Source organism: Trachypithecus francoisi, unplaced genomic scaffold (assembly GCF_009764315.1).
Source record: "Trachypithecus francoisi isolate TF-2019V2 unplaced genomic scaffold, Tfra_2.0 Lachesis_group8, whole genome shotgun sequence".
Classification (NCBI taxonomy): domain Eukaryota; kingdom Metazoa; phylum Chordata; class Mammalia; order Primates; family Cercopithecidae; genus Trachypithecus; species Trachypithecus francoisi.
In genome coordinates, this window is record NW_022681473.1 from 113,997,586 (window position 1) to 114,021,790 (window position 24,205).

General features: G+C 41.0%; 1 protein-coding gene across 3 annotated transcripts in view; it reads right to left on the minus strand.

Annotated features, from left to right (window-relative positions):
- Nucleotides 1–23,856, minus strand: part of CDON (cell adhesion associated, oncogene regulated) — a 102,526-nt gene extending 78,670 nt beyond the window's left edge. For 2 of the 3 annotated variants that reach the window (XM_033204849.1, XM_033204846.1), the window contains exon 1: nt 23,424–23,856. The gene's annotated coding sequence lies outside the window, so the exon portion shown is untranslated. The remainder of the gene's footprint in view (nt 1–23,423) is intronic. The other variant, XM_033204847.1, reaches the window with a different exon arrangement.
- Between the last annotated feature and the right edge of the window lie 349 nt (nt 23,857–24,205).

The following is a 24,205-nucleotide window of genomic DNA, read 5'->3' on the forward strand; positions in this document are numbered from 1 at the left end:
AATGTTAGGCAGAACACTTACTAACTTAGTATGGCTTAGGTCCTGTCTGCAAAGGGAAAAAAACTCCACAATTTTTACCAGCTTTAGAATTCTATGACAATATTTACAAATGCTGTGTGTAAATGAAAAAAATACAAACACTTAAAAGTTTATCTTACACTATAGTTTTGCCTCATCTATGGCAGGCTCCAAAAATGACTGCACTAAGAGGAAAGGGGGGAAAAACTGCAAAGATATCCAAAATCAACAAAATTTCAGCTCTAAATATTTAAGTTCATCACTTCAGTTTGCAAGCAAAAAAGAGTGTTCATGGTCACTCAAAAAAACAAAAAGCTAAGTTGAAAATAAAATAAAAAAAACAGTAGAAAACGTGAAGTTCACAGTTTCATTCTAAGAACCTGGAGAGGCGGGACTTTCACTTTATATATGGGTAAAGAATTTGGAAAAACTTCCTTAGCCAACTTTACTTTGTGAATGTCACAGCCACTGTCAAACAATCAGTAAAGTATCCACAGAATTCTGGAAAGACTGTCAGAAACATGTATACATTAAAAGAGATAGGTCTTCTCATGAAGACTCAGTATCTCAAAAAAAGAATCTCAGGCTGGACATGGTGGCTCACGCCTGCAATCCCAGCACTTTGGGAGGCCAAGGCAGGAGGATCACTTGAGGTCAGGAGTTCGAGACCAGCCTGGCCAACATGGTGAAAACCTGTGTTTATTAAAAATACAAAAATTAGCTGGGCGTGGTGACGGGCGCCTGTAATCCCAGCTACTCAGGAAGCTAAGGCAGGAGAATCGCTTGAACCCAGGAGGCAGAGATTGCAGTGAGCCGAGACTGTCCCACTGCACTCCAGCCAGGCAACAAGAGTGAAACTCCGTCTCAAAAAAAAAAAAAAAGAATCTCTGGTTATGAACAAAAGAGCATTTCCAATTTGAAAACTATTTAGTTACAAAGTGTTCCAAGAACTTACGTTTTAAGATGTTTCATAACTCCACATAATCATCTTTTTCTCTTCCCAGTTTCCCTGCCAACCTAAGTAAGTACCTCAGGAGTAAAGGATCAGATGGCAAATGTAAGTATTTCAAAACAGAAGAAATGATTTTGTTGATTTAAATTACCTTCTGTGCTTGAACAGCCTCAGGGTGCAAATAAAACATACTACTAATTAAAAGAACCACCAGTAGTACTAATAAAACATCTACAAAGCAGTTTTTATATAGACAGAGGCTTTTAGGTACTTGCCTCCTAACCTCAGCACATAGAACAATGAATGTGCCCCTAAAACGAAGTGAACTTTCCACTTCTGTTGGAGAAGAATAAATAGTCACCTTAAGTCTATGGCTGGAGAGAGAGAACCCTACTTGATATTGAGGCATTATAAAAACTTGGGCATAAATCTTACAGATGGAGAAACATCTAGCATGAGAAACAGCACAGAAACCATTTCCCAAGATAGATAACTGTATGTAGGTCATTGTACTCAATGGAAATCACAGCAATGGTTCCCAAACTTTGGGATTTCAATAAACAGAAAATTTACAAACAAAATACCTGTATGTCCTCTGTAAGCTTTCCAAAATCTGCCCTGAAAACATTTTTTAAAATTAGTAACTGCCATCTACTATTGGTATTTCATTAGAACACAAAGTAGTAAGCAAGGAGTAATTTCAGTATAAATGCAGCTTATGACTTTTGGTTAGCTGTTTCTCATTTTACTCCAGACGAATATAAAATCTTTATTAGAGATCATGCTGGTTCAAAGATCAGTGTCAAAAAACAACTAATCTAGAGACTTAACGTTTTCACTGTCTTAAATCAGTAGGATTATGCTACAACTGCTCAACACCACACATTTGGCTCTGAAACAGGCTGAGTCATCTGTATGCACAGGTACTCCGCAGCTCTTCATCCTCAGTGTCAGCCGACAGTCTCCCTAAAACAGCATTATCACTCTTCTCGGCAGTGACAGGTTTCTGCCACTCAAAAAGCCCCAGTGTGTCCCAGAGTCCTATCCCTGTCTTCACGATTAAGCTTCCCCTCCAAAATAAGCCGAACTCTTAGACCTTGCTGGGAAGCTGATGTCTCAGAGGCAGGACCCTCATCATAAGCAGCCCTACATTCCACTCAAAACCCCCATCGCCCCCTCGCTCTCTCAGCACACTGCTCTCCAATGTCACGTTTTAAAACTGTTTTCCTTCCACACTCATGGCCTTCATTTTCATTGTAATCTGATTTCCCGTGTGTAAAAAGCATAGACAAGGAAGAGTCATGAAGGGACAGAGCGGATGATCCTACCTGACTCACTATACTCAAAAATAAATAAATAAGTAAAAGAGTGAGACTAGTTTATTCACAGGTCACATAAATGCAAAAAAACATCTTTGGGAACAGAGGCCTGGGGGTATATGGGAAATCCTTGTACCTTCCACTCAGTTTTGCTGTGAATCTAAAATTGCTCTAAAATATAATTGTCTAAAACATTTCTAGAGGAACTAGATTAACCACTAGTTTGTCAGTTCCATGAGAAAAGGGACCTTGTCTATTTTGCTCATCACTGTACAGACGCCACCTGGGAAGCACCTTGCACGAAATGAGTGCTTAGTAAATTGTGATAAATGAAAGAACTTCCACTGTGAGAAACCCAGCAATGTTTTCTGGGAATTATGAAGTTACTTAACCACACTGACTTGTGTTTTACTACAACAATTTTTAAAAAGTGATTACAGGATATATAATTTAAAACAGGTACTAAAGTCAAGGTGACTAACCAAGAGCATGGTGCAGCGCTACAGTAAAAACATGGGCAGGCTAGGCGCGGTGGCTCACGCCTGTAATCCCAGCACTTTAGGAGGCCGAGGCAGGCAGATCACGAAGTCAGGAGTTCAAGATCAACCTGACCAACATGGTGAAAACCTATCTCCAACAAAAATACAAAAATTAGCCAGGCGTGGTGGTGCATGCCTGTAATCCCAGCTACTCAGGAGGCTGAGGCAGGAGAATCACTTGAACCTGGGAGGCAGAGGAGGTTGCAGTGGGCCAAGATCGCGCCACTGCACTCCAGCCTGGGCAACAGGGTGAGACTCCGTCAAAAAAAAAAAAAAGGCAAAAATTAAAATAGTTTAACAAAAGGGTCCCTTTAAACCTAAGAGAAAAAGACCACAAACAACACCAAAGGCACTATTATTTTGTTCACAAATAGAAATGACTTGGTGAGCTGCAAAACATTTATTATGATCTTAAAAGCTCTAAAAGGCATACGACCAACTGTGGGTAAATGGAAACCTCTACATTTAGGAGGCTCTAAGGATCTGTAGTCAAAACAAACACAACAGACTCTCTTCACACACTTTTGACACACCCAGGCATTACTGGCTAAACTATCCGGTTTTTATTGTACATAGGCTTCCTGCAACATATGAACTTCTGTATAGTAAAAATCATGTAATAGCAAACCATGTTAAAACAAAATTCTACCACATAACGCTAGCACTAAACAGGGTAACTTCTTAAGATACATTTTAAGCAGATTTTAGCAGTATTGGACAGATGAACTAGGTCAAACCACAAACAGTTTCATAAATCTTCTTAAAACCATCAGGTCAATCGATCCCGCCTCTCGCCAACACTTTTTAAGTCTTAAATTTGGTAAACATCTAAGGAAAAATCAAATACACTTTTTAAACAATCTGCCACAATGCTAATTTAACCCGCACATACCTGTGAGGTTAATCCAGTTCGCATGCGAGTTGTTCCCTGTCAATATTAGGCAATACCAATTTGCTGATTTTTTTTTTTTTTTTTTTTTGAGACGGAGTTTCATTCTTGTTCCCTAGGCTGGAGTGCAATGGCGTGATCTCGGCTCACCGTAACTTGCACCTCCCAGGTTCAAGCAATTCTCTTGCCTCAGTCTCCCGAGTAGCTGGAATTACAGGCATGAGCCACTACGCCCAGCTAATTTTGTATTTTTAGTAGAAACGGTGTTTCTCCATATTGGTCAGGCTGGTCTCAAACTCCCGACCTTAGGTGATTCGCCTGCCTCAGCCTCCCAAAGTGCTGGGATTACAGGTGTGAGCCACCGCACCCAGCCAATTTGCTGATTTATTTACATAAATTCATCTTCATAAGCAATTATAAAATTAGGATTTTAAAATATTGTACAAGTATTTAAATCAGAGCTACCTGAGAAAGACTGAACTGTTTTGAGTCGATAGCGCTCATTTTTCTGCCTCAGCACAGCAGAGCTATGCCACATTTCCAGGGGTAATTGTGGGTCACCTGTAAGTGACAAGAAGGTGGGACACATGCAGTATGAAAAATCTTGCCAAATAATTCTGATAATCTAATCCACCCCCGCCTCTTGCTTCCACAAAGCAGACAATAATTGGTTTGTGCAAAAACATATATGTATGCATCTTATTAAACATCTGTTTTATGAGATTATTCAAAGAATAACAGCTACCAATTATTAGGTTTATAACTACTAATTATTAAGTTTACAGTTCAAAGATTTTATTATTTATTTATTTATTTATTTATTTATTTATTTATTTTTGAGACAGGAGTCTCGCTCTGCCGCCCAGGCTGGAGTGCAATGGCACAATCTTGGTTTACTGCAACCTCCACCTCCCCGGTTCAAGCGATTCTCCTGCCTCAGCCTCCTAAGTAGCTGGGATTACAGGCGCACGCTGCCATGCCCGGCTTCTTTTTTTGTATTTTAGTAGAGACTGGGTTTCACCATGTTGCCAAGGCTTGTCTGGAACTCCTGAGCTTGGGCAATCCACCTGCCTTGGCTTCCCAAAGTGCTAGGACTTCAGGCGTGAGCCATCTCACCTGGCCAATTTTACATATATTATCGAGGCAGGAGAATAGGGTCTGGAGGCAGGGAACCTAAGGCTGTTTCACACAGACTTCCTAGAGCTAAACTGAAAGGCAAACCCTAACTTTCCACACCTAAGTAACAAAAGGACCAGAGGCTACTCCCTTTGACCTTTTCTGCATGGTAGGTGGGAAACTGGCTGTCAGCAACAAATCAGATGGATTGCGGGCTGAGTCTTCCTTTGCACAGAAGTATAACTTTGTGAAAAGCAACCAATCAGATGTTTGCACATAAGTGTTACCTTTGTAACTGCACTTTGGCCCCTGGTTGGCTCCTTCCTGCAACCAATCAGACCAATTGCGGGCTACCACTTAACTTACATGAGATGAGCATGAAGTGGCCAACAGGAAACTTCTAGGGGATATTTGAACCCAAGAAGATTCTGTATCCGGGCCCTTGAGCCGCTGCTTGGCCCGCTCCCACACTGTGGAGTGTGCTTTTGTTTGCAATAAATCCCCAATTTCGTTCTTTTGTTGCTTCCTTCTTTCTTTGCTTTGCTGGGCATTTTGTCCAATCCTTTGTTCAAAATGCCAAGAACCTGGACAACTTGCAGTCACGACCCTCTACCAGCGACACTGTTACCAATCCTCAAACAAACTTAAGGATAGGTATTATTTCCACTTGACAAATGAGAAAACAAAGAACACTCAGATAGCCTCCCCAAGGGACCACAGCAAATAAAGACAGGGGTGAGGTTTGCACCCAGAGCAACCCCAGGCCTAAGCCTTCCTGCTCCATACACAGCTTCCTAAATAAAAGAAAGGCCTTGAGTACACACAGTTGCGCTTACATCCACTCACTTCAGTGCGAATCGATGGCCACGTCTCATTCTGGGAGATTCTCAAACCTGCCAGGTTTTAGTTCTTTTTCTCTATTCTAATCTGCGGATGGATTTCAGGAGGTATGAAATTCACTGAAAAAAAAGGTCATTGTGGTTATGTATTGCCGATAAATAAATTATGGTGATAATTTGATCCAGCAAAGTCTGGAACATTAACCAAAGACAGGTCCCAAAATTTCAGTGCCCAGTTGCATTTGCATTTTTGGATCACAGAGGTGACATCTGAAGGTCACATGACATTATAGAACGCTGTACAAACAAAGTTTGAAACAGGTGAAAAGAAAAGTGGGAGATTTATCTTTTAGCTCACGGCAGCATGGGTGTGCCAAACTTGAAAAGCACAACACTGGAGAAGACCTTACACAAAGTAGGAACACACATATTGCACAGATCCCATGTTAATATGGTTCATCAACAAAAAGTAAATATTAACACATAACAAAAAGTTTTCATTGAATGGGTTTTCTTCATACTTTGGTATTATATATTGGGGTGTACTTTTACACCTGGCTGCCCTGCAAAATAATGGATTGTTAAAAACAAATTCACTGTTAACAGACTACAGTAAGATCTGGCAATGACACTGCTGGATATATATCTTTCTAGCAAAATACAGGATATTATCATCTCAATTAAGACATATTCACTGAAACGGCGTTGTAACTAGCCAAACACATAGCTGTTTCCTTGATCACACATCTTCACAAATCTGGACTGAGAATGGTGTTGGGATGGTAGGATAAGAACTGAAATTTCAAATACAAGATTCCCATTCCCTAGAATCAAAAAAGCTGTAACAATCTTATAAATGCTACCCTAGCTATGAAGACCATTACCCTAACAAAACTCTATACATGCAATGCAATAAACTTATCCTCTATTTTAGGGGACCCACATAGATATGGTAAAGTCCAGGCATTTCTAGAGCTGTGGTACAATGTTTTCTCCTGCATTCATGTTCAATATTGCTACAAAAATTACTGCGCTGCTTTGAAAACCTATAGACCAGGGACAAAAATTCAGTAATCATGCCAATCTGTAGGGTCAAAGAAAAGGATGAGATGCTCAAGACTTATCTAAATCATATTTTTAAAAAATATTTAAGACAAGCATCTACTTTCTGAAGCATTGTTACTGTCACTGCTGAAGACAGAAAGGCAAGAGCCAGCTGAAAAGGGACAACGGTGGCCCCCTTGTCATTTTCCGATTCTACAACGCCTTCTGGTTCCAGTGTTTTGGATCCCCCTCCATTACTAAATCCCAACCTTCAATGGCCACTTGAGGTCAACTTCTACTGTACTCATCCTGGCCAGCTAGAAACAAAACAGAGGAGAGTCTGGGTGGAGCTGACAGTGTGCACACTGGTCTATCTCCAGGCAAATCTCTGCTCTGGCGACCCCACTTCTACTCTATTTCTTTTAGTGAGGCACCTTGAGGATAGTACTTTATTGGTGGTTTTTAATACTACCAATCACAGTTAAGTGTTTATCTGCTCCAACCACATGTAAGCCCAAAAGAAAAGTAGGAAACCTGAAAGAACAGATGTAACAATCACGCTCAGTATTTAAGTATACATTTAAAAATTCTAGGAAGTACTGGGATTTCCCATCGATGACAACACTCATACTTGCGGGGAAAAACTACTACTAGAAAAGTTAGCAAAGGATTCCAACAATAGCTATCCCCTTACTTTTAGCTATCCCTTGCTTCATACCTAGCCTAGTAAGGCTAGGTATGAAGTACATCTCTTATAAAAATCAATGTTATTTACCTGGTATTAAACTGAAGAATGTTTACTTTACATTAAGCTTGAGGAGATGGAGGGGGAAAGGGAGAGTAACAAAACTGAAAATTTAAAGCAAGAAAAGCAAGACAGTGTTCAGTTGCTTGAGGATATGAGAATTTACCCAAACTTTTACCATTACATATTACAGCACTCCCCTAACTGCTCATGTCCTCACCAACCCAAGCACATACAATCAATTATAGTTATTCCCACGTCAAGAGTTCCTTAAATTTTAATCCTACTCATTTTATTTTGATTTGACAGTCTCTAAGTAAGCAATATCACAATAACATCACATTTTGTCAATAAAAGCACTCCATCTCAAACAGAACAACAACAGCAACAGCAACTGCTCACGTGCAATAAGCACCTAGCAAGTGCCAATCACTAGCCCAAGTTATTATGTCCTCACTTTGCCTGTAAAGACTAAATGTGATGATCCCATAGCCCCATGGACCACCATATACAGATGGGGAAATCAAGGCACAGAGGGGTCACATCACTAGAATATGGTGGAGCCTGGCTTTGACCCCAGGCCTCTGACTCCAGGACCTATCCTAGTCTAAACTGCTATAATACACTGCCCAAAAATGCCTAGGTTAAAGCTCCCATGTATGTAACACAAATTCATTCTAAAATCAATCATTTCATTAATCTACAAATTCCATATGCTAAATTTATGTAAAATAAGGATGTGGATGTCTTTCAGTCCCATATCTACTTCCAAAGAGTAGTACGTGAATGACATAAATGATAAAAATCAAGAAATGGTCCTCAGCTGTCGTGGTGGCTCCTGCCTGCAATCCCAGCACTTTGGGAGGCTGAGGCAGGTGGATCACTTGAGGTCAGAAGTTCGAGACCAGCCTGGCCAACATGGAGAAACCTCGTCTCTACTAAAAATACAAAAATTAGCCAGGCATGGAGGCACACACCTGTAGTCCCGGCTACTCTAATTGGGAGGCTGAGGCATGAGAATCGCTTGAGCCCTGGGAGGCGGAGGTTGCACTGAGCCAAGATCGCACCCCTATACTCTAGCCTGTGCAACAGAGTGAGACTCTGTCTCAAAAAAAAAAGAGAAAAGAAATGGTCTTCAGTTGGACTCAACAGTGTATGTAGACTAATGATTTACAGTGTTGCCAAGAACATTTGGCACATTCCCATCACACATTGTATTAATCTGTTTGTAATGGGAATGAGATAAGGAACAATCTAGCAAAGAGGTCAGCAGCAACGTTCAGTGCCCCAGATATGCTGTTACAATCATCCAAATCATTAAATCATCCAAATATAGTTAGAAGGCAAAGGGTCAAAAATCCCTTAAGTTAAAGCCAAAGACTTCCAAATAATTCAATTTCATTAGAGAATGAAGAGGAAAATTTCCTAGAGGTTAAAAAATTCTACTATCATAAAGAATATACAGCATCAAAGAAACCCATGTTAAGAAAGATACTAAGATATGAAGCAGGTTCTCTAAAATTTCAACAATTTATCTTTTTTTCTTTTTGAGACGGAGTTTCGCTCTTGTTGCCCAGGTTGGAGTGCAATGGTGCAATCTCGGCTCACTGCCACCTATGCCTCCCAGGTTCAAGCAATTCTTCTGCCTCAGCTTCCCAAATAGCTGGGATTACAGGCATGCACCACCACGCCCAGCTAATTTTGTATTTTTAGTACAGACAGGGTTTCTCCGTGTTGGTCAGGCTGGTCTCGAACTCCCAACCTCGGGTGATCCACCCGCCTCGGCCTTCCAAAATGCTGGGATTACAGGCGTGAGCCACCGCGCCTGGCCCAATCTAATTCTTTAAAAGCCAAGTTAACCTGCAGACCTGAAAACATTATTATTTTTAAGCCATTTAATTATAACCTAAAAAACAGCCTACAAATTAATGCATATTGCTCACTATAGATAAAAATATTACAGACAGTTTCTACTGGGCAATTAGACATCTGAACAAGTAGTCTTTCTTGTTCAATTTTTCTCTTTTCAAATTAAAAAAAAAAGAAAAACCTACAGACAAGCATCATCAATCATTAAGAGGGCCTGGTTCTGATATTATATGAGCTCTGTCAACCTTAATCAAATTGCTTGACAGATCGTAGATAAGTAATGACTTGCTTAGGTTAAGCAAGGCCAGAGTTTTCCTTCTGTAGTATATACATCTCCAGAGTGAAAATAAACAGCCTCACACCTCGTACTGGGAGCTGCACTCCCCTGCTATTACAACTCAGTCTTCATTTCAACAGAGGAGGAGGAACCTTTGGCTTTAAGAACATCTATTTTTCTTTCCTTCCTTCTCAATATGGTCATCAGAAGTCATCAAAACCATTTTTAAACTATCTCATTAAACAGTTAATAACTATTTGAATCTACACCAAAATAACACCAATTAGCTAGCATTAAATGCCAAAACATTTGTTTTGGCCTGCATTACACAGTGATATAAAACAAAACAGAAATAGTTAACAACTGACAAAAGCAATACTAAAGGAATCACTTAAAACTGCAAAGCCTGAATTCATGTTGTAATATATCCAAGAAATCGAAAAACAAATTTTGTTTCAATACCATTGGTCACATTTTGGCTGCAGGGGCACCATGGAACAACAGTTAAAATAAGAAAAACAGCATCCTTATTCAGATTTTGTATTCATTCTATAACCAAGACACAATGAACTAAAACATCCTCCTTGGTAACTTCTTTACATATAATTGGAAAGGGCTTTCATACTTCATATTCAGCCAGGATATACTGTTAAAAGAATTTCTAAGCATCCAAGGATTCTGCCTGCTCTAAAGAAAAGTGTTAAAAAGCAGGATCCCAGTGGCTAGGGGAAAAGAAAATGAAATGACTTCTTTAGAAGAACTTCAGAAGAATGAGTTTAAAAATACAAGATACCAGGGCAGTCAATTTTACCTTAGGCAAAATGCGCTTCAATGTTTTCCATTAGGTCAATAGTATCTAGAACGCAGAGCTTGCGGTTTAGAAATGTCAAACACCAAAAAAACAAAAAAACAAAAAAAAGTACCCTTACAATTTAACTATTTTAATCTATTCCTAAACACATACAACTGTGCAATTATAGCCTAAAATAAACCTAAAAAGAAAGACTAAAGTTCCAAATAACACTTTTCTCCAACATGCGAAAGAGATATTTTAAAGGACATCTAACTTTGAACTAGATTAAAACTTTTACATCTGATATCAATGCTTAATCATTTAGTCTTCATGATTTCCATCCTAACAAAAATTTTACAATCTCATACATTTCCTGTAAGCAGCAAAAAAAAAAAAAAAAAAAAGTCTGTAAAATACTCTGCAAAATACAAAGGGCTCTATAAAAGTTATTTAAGAAATGATCACTATCGGAAACAGGAAAGGAGAAAATTATTCTGTAGACAGAATAAAAAAAAAAAATCACAAAACAAGATTTGTTTTTTTTTTTTTTTGAGACGGAGTCTCGCTCTGTCGCCCGGACTGGAGTGCGGTGGCCGGATCTCAGCTCACTGCAAGCTCCGCCTCCTGGGTTCACGCCATTCTCCTGCCTCAGCCTCCCGAGTAGCTGGGACTACAGGCGCCCACCACCTCGCCCGGCTAGGTTTTGTATTTTTTTTAGTAGAGACGGGGTTTCACCATTTTGGCCAGGATGGTCTTGATCTCCTGACCTCGTGATCCGCCCGTCTCGGCCTCCCAAAGTGCTGGGATTACAGGCTTGAGCCACCGCGCCCGGCACAAAACAAGATTTGTAATTGCCAAAATACAAACTCCTCAGCACAGGACCAGGGATGAGGTGTGCTGTGGCTCCTCCTAGGCCCGTCTGTGCACGCAACGCACAGCCTGGGTCAGGACTTTTCCTTCCCAGTCCCCTGGAGGCTCCATTCTCACAGTCTGCAGGGCACACACACAGACAAGGGCCTGGCTCTGCAAAAAGCAATACTTCACTCCTTTGACACTATATTAGTTATTGTTCAATTGCCCAAGTACACATGCAGCATGCATTCACTCTAGGTGAATCGGAAACAAGACACTAATATTTCTCAGTGAATTAGAAAGAGCCTTTACGTGCGAATGGGGACTTCGTCTACCCCATGTAATTTTTTTTTTCCAGGAAAAATTCAACATTTCAACACGAAGGAAAAAAAATCCTTAATTGCACAAATGAAAAACTCAAAAACCAGTTTCTCGTTCTTGGTTGTCAAAGGCCTGTAGCATTTGAGATGTGGTGGCTGCTGCTTTGATTCCATGGCCAGCTGACACCTATAATCACAATTAAGTGTCCCGTATACATGTACAGCTAAGGAAACATGAATCTAACCAAGTGTTATAGTTTCTGCTCTATAAGGGTAATCACTTCCTTATCTTTTCCCTAACAATCTGCCTATCTGGGAAGAGACACCCTAAAATAACAAGTAAAACACTAACAGTGTTTTTTTTTAAGATAATTTCGGATATTATTTTCAAGGGGGGTGGAAAGCATTCGCCTGGATTTACCAAGGTTCACATTTAGAAATCCACTTTGGGAGTTAGCTACAAGACTCCTATTAACATTACTAAGATGCCTGCAGTCCAAACCCTGAGTTCAAGTTTATCTGATACCACAAAATATTGATATGAAATCTTTGCACAAGCTGTATTGTATAATTAAAACCCCCACCACGACTGCTGTCATAATAACAAATGTGAAATTAGTGTAAGACCTAACCGCTATAACAATAGCTTTTTTTTTCTTTCTTTTTTTTTTTGAGACAGAGTCTTGCTCTTACTGCTCAGGCTGGAGTGCAACGGCGCAATCTCGGCTCCCTGCAACCTCTGCCTCCCGAGTTCAAGCAGTTCTCCTGCCTCAGCCTCCCAAGTAGCTGGGATTACAGGCACCCACCACCATGCCCAGCTAATTTTTTGTATTTTTAGTAGAGATGGAGTTTCACAATGTTGATCAGGCTGGTCTCAAACACCTGACCTTAGGTGATCCACCTGCCTCAGCTTCCCAAAGTTCTGGGATTATAGGCATGAACCACCACACCTGGCCAACAATAGCTCTTTTAAAATGCATCCTCAAACACAAAAGAAATAACAAATAACATCAATTGTGTTTGCTAGCCTAACAGGAGACCATGAGTAACAGCCAATCTCATAATGACTCCAAATTGGCTTTAGTTAGCCATGGGATTAAAATAAAACAAACAAAAAAAATTTAGCTCTAAATGTATTATGAAAATTATACAAAAGACCTATATACAGTCAAAACATCATTACTGTAATTTCTTTTAAGAGAGAAACCCAACTAAAATACAAAATAATTTAAAACATGGTGACTAGAGCTTGGAATTGGGAACTCAGGGTAGAAATGTGATCTATTTATTTCTGTTGTAACCCTAAAAAGGACTCATACTATAAAAAAGAAAGTATGCCTAATTTTCAATAAACAGAAATCAAACTACTGATTTAGAGATCACAACAATTGTCATCAAATTATAATATGACTTGAAAATACGTTGAGTATACACACTCGACACTTGGTATCCACAGTTCCTCATCCACGGATTCAACCAACTACAGACCAAAAATATTTGGAAAATAAAAATATAAAAAATAATACAGGCCAGGCATGGTGGCTCATGCCTGTAATTCCAGCACTTTGGCAGGACAAAGTGGGTGGATCACTTGAGGTCAAGAGTCCAAGACCAGCCTGGCCAACATGGCAAAACCCCGTCCCTACTAAAACTACAAAAATTAGCCAGGCATGGTGGCAGGTGCCTGTAATCCCAGCTACTTCGGAGGCTGAGGCAGGAGAATTGCTTGAACCCGGGAGGCGGAGGTTGCAATGAGCCCAGATCACACCACTGCACCCCAGCCTGGGCAACAGAGCAAGACTCTGTCTCAAAAAAAAGAAAACAAACAAAAAAACCTTTAAAATATACAGTAAAACAGCTATTTACATTGTGTAAGGTATTATAAGTAATCTAGAGATGATTTAAACAGGAAGATGTGCATAAGTTATATGCAAATACCGGAAACTTCAGCATCTAAAGATTTGGATAGCCACAGGCAATAGGGGGTATCATGTCCTGGAATGGATCCCCCATGAACATTGAGGGACAACTGTATTTACAACTAGGTGTAAAATATACTTTTACCCACCAGAACCAACTCAGCAGAACCTCACTATAATTCTTATTACTGTAGAAGAAAACCTGCCATTTCCTTTTGGATGAACATCCAAGATTTAATGGAAGAAACAATAAAACGACCTCATTTAAAAAGTTGATCACACAGTAAGATGCACCCAGGAGATAAATCATGGGTACAACATAGCAGTTAAGACTCCAGTGTGGCTCTACTCAGGAGTTTAATAATCTATTAAGAACTATAAAAATACCTCCTCCAGGTTTAGTAGTCTCAAGGTTTACTGGAACTACTGCTTGGATGTTAGGACACCAGACCAAAATCCCGATAATGAGTTGTCATTAAATCATGGTCATATCTAGAAATCTAATTTCACAATAACAGTGCATAGGATGAAATGGGAAGGAGGAAACACTAAATCAAATCAAACTGCTCTGATTGGTAATCTGATATTATTGGACTGGTGTTTTTACATGGAGGGATAAATAGCACCTTTCCAGCAAAACTATACGGTCACATACACAATCACATTCAGACATTCAGCCACATGATCATTTTATGAGCCAGTATCAGATGCTTTCAGTACATTGCAAGCTATGTAATATCAAGCCAAATTGTGACGTTTAACCCCATTTTATAAATGAGGATTCCCCATACCCACTCTCACACTCTCACAGTCACCAACAGGAGAGGGACCATTAGAACGACTGAAATAGAGGTTAGTGATAAACACTATGTCCATTCCAGCTGAAACCATGCTCACTCCCTAATTCTTACTGCCTGTTATTCACTGTGTTGTTGTTTTGTTATACACACACCCTAAGGCCAAAATCATGAAAAGAAGCCAAATTAAATGGGCAGGAAAAATGTCTTATCCCCAGCTTGCAATGCTATTTTTCTTTTTATTGGAATAAGACACTGCCAAGTTCTGATGTCACTACAGTAATTTCATGGCCTGATAAAAGAAGTATTTTATCCAATAAACATTCATTCGCCTTGCCAATTTTACCTCTAACCAGGCAGTGTGCACAATTACTCACTGAATAGATATCAAACTATAGTAAAATAAAGAATTCTAATTACTTTTATTCTGATACTGTAAAAAGCCAGTAACTGTCAGAAATTTTCCTGGCAAGAAACACAATCCAGAATATATTTTCTAGTACCTACATACCCAGAACCACCCCTGTAAAATACAAAAAGACAAAACATGACATCAGCTCTCTGGGCACTGAATAATGTTGCACAGAACAACTATATACATTTTAAATATATAAAATTGTTAAAATATTCAGAATATTTGACAAGGATTCCAGTAATAGCCTGATAACGCGTGTCCTAGTATCTTCCACATGTAACTGTTTTTTCTTTATCTAAAGCTTTCGTTCATCTTCACTACTTGAAGCTGTGGTATCGCTCCCTGAACTTGAGAGTCATTGATGTCACTGAATTTTTTTTTTTTTTTTTTTTTTTTTTGAGACGGAGTCTCGCTCTGTCGCCCAGGCTGGAGTGCACTGGCCGGATCTCAGCTCACTGCAAGCTCCGCCCCCCGGGTTTACACCATTCTCCTGCCTCAGCCTCCCGAGTAGCTGGGACTACAGGCGCCTGCCACCTCGCCCGGCTAGTTTTTTGTATTTTTTAGGAGACGGGGTTTCACTGTGTTAGCCAGGATGGTCTCGATCTCCTGACCTCGTGATCCGCCCGTCTCGGCCTCCCAAAGTGCTGGGATTACAGGCTTGAGCCACCGCGCCCGGCAATGTCACTGAATTTTTAAGAGCAACATTGTGTGTTGAAATCATTCATGGACCTAGAGAAGACGGTTCAGCATCTTTCTACTCAGTGTGTTCCACCCAGCTCATCAGGATTATCTGGAAACTTGTTAGAAAGGGAGAATACTGGGCCTCACCCCAGACCTACTGAATCAGAACATGCACTTGAGCACACCCCCTCACCCAGAAATTCAAATGCACATTAATGCCATCCAGGATATCTGAGTGTTTAGGACTTGTTCAGTAGAGTGCAAAGAAAGGAGTGGGCAGGCCAATGTACACAGGGGAAAATCACATTGTCCTTAGAAATAAGGGGGAGACCAACACGTATGCAATTATGATACCGCATCAGTGCCAGGACAGATGTGTCTCCAGCCTGCGAGAAAGCATGGTATATTCACGGAAGGCAGAGTAGCTGGGATGGCAGAAGCTTCCAGTATCCTTCCAAAAGGATATACAACACTGTATATCCAATTAAAGACCTGGGCTTCAATAAGTGAGCAATTCAGGGACTTGAAAGGATTTTAATGAAAGCAGTCACATGACCACATTGACATTTCAGAAAGATCATTACTCAGGCAAAATGTAAGAAAAATCAGTGATCTGGAAGGGGACAAACCAAGACTGAAGACAAGGGGATGAGTTAGTAGCAGTTTAAGCGGGAGTTGCAAAGGCATTTTTTTCATCTCACCTGCTGAATCTCCTCTGTCCTTCTCCCAAAGTTTAAGAAGGAGGATGGAGGGGTAAAGTAATGGTAACAGAGAAGAGATAAAGAAGGCCCACTTCTCAGCTACAGGGAGGATGGAATTGGTATTGATGGGCATACATAAATCTAAAACAGTAAAAACTCAATATACTTTTCTGTTTTATAAAATGGAGAAAACACTATTTTGGTGAGTCAGGATTCCACAGTTCCTTCCATCATTTTAAATATCATAAAGTACTACATTTACGGATACAAGATATGTACATGGTTAAATATCTATGGATCCCAGAAAATATCTTGAATATGGTTTTGATACTTGGATGAGTCACTGATATCGGCCTTTTCCCCCTATATAAGTGATTTATCTCTTGTAACTCAAGTTTAGAAAAGTTGCAGTGGAGGAAGGACAAGAGGGCCATTTATTAATGTTTACATATAATCTGTTGTAGGAATGAATAAATAACTGGGCCAACAAATGGCTTCCGATGTATACCTATAAAAAGGTAATATATGCTATACTTTTAAGTATTATCATTTCTGATACTGGTACAATTAGAATATTGAAAAAGTCCCTATTTAAGCAGAGGAGGAAAAAATATTTGACATTTACTTGTTAGTGATAAACTAAGGATTACATTTAAGGTGAAAACAGCCAGCAAGTTGAGGCAATCTCCAACTTTAAACTGGAGCTGGTTTAAAAAAATGTATTTATCCAATGGCTGTTTGGAACTTTTAACATATTTCCTACCTCCAAAACCAGGTACGTGGTGGGTATGTAGCCTAGGCACACCATAAAAGCCTATTTCATGGAGCCTCAGTCCTACAAACGCCTTAGAGGTTATTTGGTTCAATATCGCACCCAAGGAAGAGATTCTTCCCACAGTACCCTTTGCAAATGCCACTAGAACACTTCCAGGAATCAGGAGCCCATGTCCCTTCCAAACAGCACTGTTTCACATGAGGCAGCTCTATTTGTTGGATAGTTCCTCTTTCTTCTGAAATATAATCTGCATCTTTGAGTGCGCCTATAGATCAAAAGATGAATCATGTATCATTACTTCAACACTCCCAACCCCACTGAAATCCTGGCCACGGATGGTATGATTTAGGAAGAAAAGGGGACAATTTGCCCCTCTCCAGTCCAGGGGAACCCATCCCTGCATATGGCTGTACGTGAAGAATGACCTTGTGTCAAGAGCTATGAATAGTCAGATTTAATAAAATTATAAATGTTGAAAAATACAATGTCTCCTGGGAGAAAAATGGCTAGTGTTCAAGCAGAACACCCAGAAAATCCTTAATCAACATTTCCAATAACAGAAATACAAGCTATTAACTGCAGCCAAAGTCCCTTCCAAAATTTAAAACAAACAAACAAAAACCCTTCTGATTCATCTACTGAATCATCTTGTCTGTTTGTGAAATAAATTTTATTTAGCCTATTTGACAATTTCAACAATACAAACAGAAATTCTAAATGTATAGGCATAGCCTGGCCACAATTGTTAACAGGTGAGTGGCCAAAACTCTTCATCCTGATATAAGTGCTTGGTCCTGTTCTTCACAATCTTCCTGCAGTATAACATCCTAGCTCTACTTTCTTCCTTTTATGGTGGACTTCTTTTTTTTCTTCAGAAAAGCATTGTAGTGTTTCATTTTAAACTCAAAGAATATTACACTAATGCTGGGCTGGTGGTTACTTCTGTACAACGCTAAGTGTTGATTACGGCATTTAATCCTAAGCATGAAAGATATAAGCTACCTTAGATGGTCCTTTTCCCCTATTTTGAGGCTTCCTCCTAAAAACACACACATAAAAATGAATACAGTTTTCAAAGCATTTGATTTATGGAATTGTAACTGAAGGTAATTATACCTTCAAGTAGTGAATAAATCCAGTTTTGTGAATAAAAATGAGGTCATGGTTGTTTTCCTAAGATAGCCATTGGGATCTGATTTTCTAGTAATGCAGGAAGAAGTGTTTTCTTTTTTCCTCCAATGTGCCAATAAAATGAATTACTATGAATTTCAAACTGCACAAAAGACTCTACAACAATTTTAAAAGCATGAATTAGTACTATATACATAAATAAAAGTTATTCAATAACATGAACAAATCTCACAGGCTTGTGTCTATTATAATGCTCAATATTGAGCAGCGCAGGAACTCCGACATAGACTATATACTGTAGGAGTCCATCTTCATACGGTTCACGAACAGGCAAAACTCATGTATTCTATTTCGTCAAAATAGCTGCTGCCTGCTAGCAAGAGGGAGGGTTGCCTGGATGGGCACCAGGGAGCCTTCTAAGGCCAAGGAAATGTTCTATATCTCAATCTGGGTACTGCTTACCACAGACATGTGCATATGTAACAATCAATTCATCTAGCTGTTCACTTAGTATACATTAGCTGTACACTTGTGTATATTACCATGTTACACCTCAACTGGAAAAAAATAACACATGATGTCCAACTGCCTTCTAAGTTTCAACTGCAAATTTAAGAAAGCTGTAGTGTTCCATGTGCCCACACTATTACTAGCTTCTGAGAACTCATTATTGAGTATTTCAAAGAGATCACTTCTGGATCAAAGTAATACACTTACACTTACAGGAGGAGTTAATAAAAATAACAGCAGCTAACATTTACAGAGGTTTTACTATATGCCAAGTGCTTGAATTTCATTATCACATTTAATCCCACAATAAGACATAATTTCTGTTACTATCCCCATTTTACAGATAAAGACCCCCAAGGCTTAAGTCAAGATCATTGCCCAGGCTCACATAAATAACAAGAGGTGAGCTGGTCTAGAACGAGAACAGCTGAAAAGCAAGCTCTGCGTCAGCTTCCGAATTCCCTGTTTGTATTAGGGTAATATCAAAACAAAATCGGCCTCACAGTTCCAAGTAACAAAACATAAACAAAATACGTAACTTAAGTTCAGTAATATAACCCATATTTTTTTTCTCACGTAAGATTAAAGGCACATCAGTGGCTCTTAAGCACTGGAGTCCCTACTCACATTCCAACCGATATACAGCAGAACAAAATGTTCTTTGGGCTAGTTTTTTATTCTCTCTGACCATCAAAATATACCCCACAGCAAAGCGACTAAACAGCTGTGAGTGCGACAGGCACAAACTGCAGTGTTTACTCCAATTCATTCCAGGGTCCCTTCAATTTGGCCATAGCAGTAGGAGAAACACTCAGGATTAAGGTGGAAAAAAAGCTAAACATATCTTCAAAAAGGCTTCTTTATTTTCTAAACACACTGTATTGTGAGGAGAATTTGGTAGAGGGCTACATGGGAGTAGGACGGAAAAGGCTGTGCACTATTTACAACATGATTTTACTTGGAAACAAAATATATCAAATGAACCATCAAATATGCTACTGCTTTCTGCATTAGCTGAAAACTAGGAGCATTGGAATTCACATTCTTGGTAGACGAAAACCAATTAACTACACTATCCACCATTCGGAACTAGTCTTCCTTGAAAAGTACACAAGAAACAAACTGGGCTAATATTCTGGAAAAAAAGGCTGTGCCCAAACATTATTTGAGGCAGGGGAAGAGAGACTTGGGAAGGAAGACACATTAATGTTTCTCAAAAATGTTGCTCCAAAGATTATACAGAATGTTTTTGGCAGATATATTTTCATTTACTTGGCGCTGCTAGCAAGTCTGCAAAGTAATGCCTCAAAAACACTAGAAATGATAGAATTCCTAAAAAGACAACAGAAAAGACATAATCTAAATTAGAATTCTGTAATAATAATAATGTAACAGAAACAATCAAATTCTATCAAGAGTAAACTAAAATATGCCTATTCAAACAAGCATTTCATCACTGCAAAACAATTTGTTTCACATGAAGTTTGATTTTGCTCTCTGTTTGAAAGTTACTAAAACGATACATCAGCCTTTACAGGCAAGACCAAACAGTAAGATAATTTTACATATTTATCAAAAGATCATTCAAAGAAAACTTACCAAGTCTGCAACGTGTATAAGCTTGTGCTTCGGAGGGAAAGCAGAGAAGCCACTTTCTGTACTTACACTGGAGTTCACTTCAGTGCTAAACACACATCACTGCAGTCCTGCTTGTAATAAAGTCTGGACTAGCAATCTGCCTTTGGGTTGGGCTTTTCTCTTACAAGATAAGCTGTTAAGTCATGCCTTGATTTTAGATCTGCCAACATATGGAGTCTTCTAATGTAGCCTTCCCTCCACCCCCTCAACTCCCCCTGCCCACATTCCCCCAATCCCCGCTCTGCTCCACTCCCTCTGCACACACACACATACACACATACAAAAAAGGCACTGCAGGGCAGAAATTCCTCAGGTGCTCGCTAATGGAATTCCCAGGGTCTTGGAGCCGCTTCGGGGATCAAGAGATCTCATAGCCCCTGCTGGGGTAAGGAGCAGCGAGTCTGTTCCATTTAATCAAATACAGAATGAATTTTCAGCTCTATTCACTAGCTTGTCTCCAGGGCTCTTAAAAGGCACCAGGCAGCTAGAATCACACACATGTGGCTCTTTTAGGCAAGTATAATTAGCTTGATTTTAAAAAGCCACATTAATAATATCACCTCAGGACCATTATTCAGGGGACAGATGACAATGATACTGTATGTTTTAAGCCTGACAATGAAGGAAAGAGCACAAACAATGAGGGAAAACTTGAAGGATTAAAAAAAAAAAAACAACAAACCAGTTTTTCATTTAATTGTAATCCAATATTTTTCAAGGGACATTAAGAATATTCCATACACCATCCCTTATTTTTAACAGAAGAGAACCAAGTAAAGCCCTCCCCTGTGCTGTTGAAAGTGAATTAGTGCCAAATACACAACAAAAACTTATCACATGGAATGTTTACACACAATATAAAAATGTAAGTAAAAATAAGACATTCTCGAATTCAAGTTCACGAAATTTCTTGAAAAAAATTCCCCATCAAAAAAATACTGTAAGAAAGCAAGTCCTTCAAAGCAACATATTTGGCAACCAGACTCCAAATTCTGTTTCTAATCTAATTAGTTTGTATTAAGTTCATTTACTTAAAGGGGGGGGCTACCATGTACACAGCTCATCTACAGCTCCACTGTGTTGTCTTACCCATACTTCTACATCATGCCACAGCTGATCACAGGGCACTGGCTCATGTCATTACATGTTAAAGCAACACATTTTTCAATTCATTATTTATTTTCTAACCCTTCCCTGATTTTTACTAAGATAATATTTAATTCCTGAAATCATTTCCCTAGCATTTAACTTAGAAACAATCACCAATTTTTAGTCTAAATGTTCGCGAAAAAAAAAAATTCTACAGAAGGAAAATTTTACTTCCACTCACATGTTGACAAAACCATACATGAAATTGTCTACAAAGTCATGAAGGCAGATGGGCAAAGTGGGAAAAGAAGAAGAAAGCCCAAGAAATAAATAGTCAACAAATTTTTACCTGCCCTCTTTAGAGCAAAGCCCTAGGACAGAAGTTCCTACTCCCACCTACTGCCTTCATCTGTATATACCTCGACGATCTGGGGCAGCAAGTCCTATCTTAAAGTGAACTTAATTCCTTTCCTGCAAAGTCAAACCACCTGCAAAGAAAGCAAGGCATAAGATAGATTTAGAAGCCAAGCTACACAAGCTAGATCAGTATCCAAGTCCTAAGGGTTCTTTGTACTTGAAGGCTTGAGAGTCAGAGCTGTTTAAGTACTTTGCACAGAAGAGAAGGTTGATGAGAACCATGGCAATCAATCAAAGCATCCCAAGTGAGTTATTACACAAACAACAGCACAGTACCTCTAGTAACTAATTTTCCTGGTTGACTAAACCATTCAAAGAAAGACAGATTCCCCAAACACTGGGAAGTTTTTGCATGAAAGTTAAACAATATACATTTGTGTGTTTCTTAATAGAAATATAAATGTTTCTGTTCTACACACTGCCAAACATACACCCAGGGCACGTCTTTACAAAATGAAACAGGTTTTCTCCATCCTTCTCATATAACTTCAAGTGTGAGGCAGTTCATTTCAACATGTGCATAACAGAGACTGCAGTATTTGATGCTTTCGGGTTCCGAAGAATGCTTTCTAGTTAAGCACTAATTTAAAATTTTTAGAAAATTTTTTGAAGGTTTTCTTTCATCTTATCCTAAAAGTTGAACTATCCCCAAATTTTCAGCTAAGAATAGACTGAGGGTGACTATAAAATGTCATAGAATGTTTAGAATTATGCTGACAATAAACTCATTTCATTTTCTAACCTCCTCCTCACTTTCCTCTCCTTGGAGACACTGTCCACTAGGTATGCCAAGTGTCAGTTGGGAATGTGAGGGTTATGTTATCAGCGCAGAAAGGAATCAGAATTCTCTGACTTGGCCTCTTTCATCTTTACTGGCATAGGCCTGAAAATAAATCTCATGTGAGCTTTTAGTCCAACCTCCCGTTTTTCAATGTGTCTGGTTTGGGACACAAAGGCAGACTTTCTGTTGATGAGGTTCCCTAAATTCTGGATTCCCACTGCAAAGCCGTCTGCCCTTAAAGCACCTGCCACCCTCTGTCGTCCTGATGAGGAAGGGCAGGCACTCTGGAAACAGCTCCTTTTGGAGAGCCTTCCACCTGATTTGGTGGGGTTAGGGAGAACAATGAAGGGAAGGGCAAGAGAGTCTATCTATCCCCCTCAGTGATTTATTGCTGAAATTCCTAGATGTGGAGAGAAAGCAACAAAGGTCTGGAAGCTGCCGACTGAAATAAATAGCGAGCTGTAATGTATTTAGCAAATGATAATGCAATCCACAGAAAGCTTTACAGAGGAGAAGGAAAAATACACTCCCTGGGGCTGGGAAGTCACTGAGTCTTGTGAAGGCAGAGAAAGATACATTGTGCAGGAAATTTCTCCTGCTTCTCCCTACACATAAATCACTGTCTCTCGCGGGCGCTCTGCGGGGATGGAGGTTGAGAGAGGCCAGAGACCTGGCTCCTTTGGGAAAACGCCCGGGCGCCCTAGCTCCCCACTCTGCGGCATCTCACCTGCCCCCGAGGACCATCGTCAAGAAGAGGTTTCGTCGTGTCACTGACACCTCACCCCGCCTCCTCCCGCGAGGTGGCTCCGAGCCCCCGAGGACGCGGAACGCCGGGGCTCCCCGCCAGGCACGCATCAGCATCCAAACCCCGCGCGCAGCCCTGGACCCCCACGCCCTCCGAGGAACGCCAGCCCGCCCCCTAAGCCAAGGCCCCCCAAGCCCAGTGCCCGCGCGCCACCCCCCCTCCAACCCTGCGGCGGGACCCCCGCCCCCGCACCTCTCCGCGGGGCTGGCTAAGCCTCCAGACCTCCTGCGCGGCAGCCGGCTCGGAAAGCCACCCCCAGGTCATCCCCTCGCGCGCGCGCGGCGGCGGCTACGGTGGCGGTCCGAACGGGCCCCTCCATGCACCGCGGAGGGCAGAGGAGGGAGCGGCGTCTCGCACGCCGGGGCGGGGGCGCTGGGCAGGGCGGGCGGGCGTGGGGTCCCGGGTCTCCTCGCACCTAGCCGCGCGAGCCGGGCTCCCGGGCTCAGGGGAGGGGAGCTGGGGGGGCGGAGTCACCGGGGCGCGCCCCCGCGGCCGCGCTCCTCCCCGCCGAGGAGCGCGGGCGCGTAACTCGGCGGGTGCTGGGCCGGCCCGGAGCACGCGAGCAGCGGGAGGAGGGACCGGGGAGAAGCAGACGGAGGCGGGCCGTAGAGGCCGCTGCGCCCCGCCGGCCCGCGCCCCGCCAAAGGGTGCGCGCGCAGCCTGCCAGATCAGCGGCGGGGGGCACGGGTCGTACCAAGTGGCGGAGGGGGGCACGCTCTCTGCAGGACCCTCTCCCCGTCGTTGACCTGCCTACTCTGCAAGAGAGATACCCCCAGGGGAGCATAGAAGAGTCTATTCTTGGGTGTAGGACAGGTAAGGATGAGTTGCCTTAGCAAGTTACGGAGATTCCCATCATGCCTGTACTCACGCTCCCCTCACCTTTCATTCCCCTGGAGAGGCGGCTCTTCTGGCAAGTCCCCAAATGGTCGACTCCGTCCCCGAGGCCCCGCCCCTCGCCTCTCAACCTAAGTTCT